Source organism: Lupinus angustifolius, chromosome LG15 (assembly GCF_001865875.1).
Source record: "Lupinus angustifolius cultivar Tanjil chromosome LG15, LupAngTanjil_v1.0, whole genome shotgun sequence".
Lineage (NCBI taxonomy): Eukaryota > Viridiplantae > Streptophyta > Magnoliopsida > Fabales > Fabaceae > Lupinus > Lupinus angustifolius.
The window spans coordinates 1,350,611-1,352,921 of record NC_032023.1 but is presented as its reverse complement, the minus strand read 5'-3'; positions in this window follow the sequence as shown (position 1 = coordinate 1,352,921).

Sequence of the window (2,311 nt, the reverse complement as noted above, 5' to 3'; positions counted from 1 at the left end):
AATTGGTATAAGAAATATTGTTGTACTTAATCCAAACAAACAGACAATTGATTAAGTAAAAACTTTCTTAATACCCAAGGCAACTCCAAACTTGTGAGGGAGTTTGGAGGTCCTGATGCATATTCGGACACCACTGTGTCACGATGTTTTCTCCCTCACTTGAGTGTGTCAGGTCGCTAGGTTCTTTGTTTGCAGCTGAGCTTACTTGATACGATCTTCTCTCGAAGTTTTCATTACGCCAAAATAACGTTAATTAGTTAATTGACTATAATTATTATACTTACGAAATTACTTTTAACGCGAAGATAAAACTTCTGATTTAAAATGAATTTAATTGCTTTCGTCCATCCGATTCAAGGTTGAATATCCTTGAATCATCATTTGTCATTGAAAGTCTTACAATCAAATAACACTTTTTAAAGTAAGATTTTCAATAAAACTTATACCTGAATTATGTCGTAATATGTGGATATACATCAGGCTAGTTCCCAGGAAAGAGAGGTGGGTCGTAAAGACACCCTTAAATACCAAGTATTTCCTTAGACAGAACCTTTCTAGACATGTATTCTCAATTTATTACATTTTTTCGGTAGTTCAAAAATCTTTTTTTTTTTGTAAGTAAAACATTTTTACTAAAACTAACCTTTTAAAATAAGATCATTAAGCTAGACTTATCATTTTTAAAGTAAGTCAATTTAAACAAAATCAATACTTTTTAAGTAAATCTTACCATTTTAAAGTAAGTTCACTTAACTAAGATTCAACATTTTTAAATCATTTTACCATCTAAGACTTCATAACACTTTTAGTTTATAAAGTCAAGACTTGTAGGTAAATCTCATTATTTCAGGTATATACTACTATAACAAATTTTCATGAACATCTTAACACCTCCTAATTTTTTAGGAAAAAACCTCAAGGTTAGTAAGTGTTATTTTCATAGTCTTGAAAAAGAATGACTCTTAATTTAATATTTTACACTAAACATCTTTTAGTTATTCTTACCACTTTAAAGTAAGTAAACTAAAATAAATACAACAATTTTTTATGAACATCTTAACATCTCCTAATTTTTTAGGAAAAAACTCAAGGGTTAGTAAGTGTTAATTTCATAGTCATGAAAATAAATCCTAAGGTATGACTTTCTACTACTTTATTATCCAAAACTTCATAACACTTTAAGTTTATGAAGTCAAGACTTTAATAAATCATCTTTTATCCCAAATCATTATTTTCCATCTAAGAACAATGAAGAAATTTCAAGATTTACAAAAGTCAAAAACTACATAAAGGTTCATATGATTTTTTATCATCCCCTTTAGTTATGCATTCATAAAATACTTAAAGAATAAATATAAACTATATTTTATAAACAACATAATAAAAGCTCATAACTTTCAATGAAGAATGAGAAAAAAATGAAGAAGAGAAAATAAAAGGCTACCTTAGTTTGTATAGGAAATTTAGTGTAAAATTGAGAGAATAAGGTGAGGTATTTATAAGAGAGCCTCACCCTCATCAAATCAGAAAATTTAATGCAAAGTAAGTAGATTTAGACTAGCATAGGTGATGTGTCTAATGATGATGGAGTAAGATAATTTATTGAGTGATTTAGGGGCTTTTGGAAGCTTTTGCATTAGTTGTGTAACAAGTAAGTGACTCATGAAATAATGACTTCCAACTTTACTGATATGATGTAATTTCCTGATAAACATCGTCTCCGAATATTTTCGGATAATTTCGTCTGGAAATATACAATCTCCCGATTTATGACATTTGCCCAAAACATCGAAAGTTGAATTTCGAGGTCAAAAATATCTAGAGATGATTTATGGATAAACTTGGTGTCTATTTGGACTAGAAATAATATTTTGATGCCAACGGCGAAATTGGAATTCGATTCCGAGTTACGGAACTCAAAAACTGGGCGAAAACTCGATAAAACGACCTGAAATTGTCTCGGAAACTTTTATTCTCCAAAAATCTTGAAAAAATAGGGCAAGCAATAAAATCATAATACAAGACTAAAACTCAACTGAGGTTTAGCCTAAAACATTACTTATTAATTTCTATAATTAATTCATTAATATTAATTACTTAATTGAAAGTGCTTTGAAAAATACGGTGTTACATATTAAATTTTAGAGAAATAAGATGTATATATCGATAGTGTAAAAGATTTATATATTATTAATATTATTGACAAATTGGGCAAAGTCCACGGGTCCGCCTGCCTCCACACTTATTGGGTGGACAAAACATGAAAAATGTGTCCATCTGCCCTAAAATATCCATCCAACATGTCCTATTC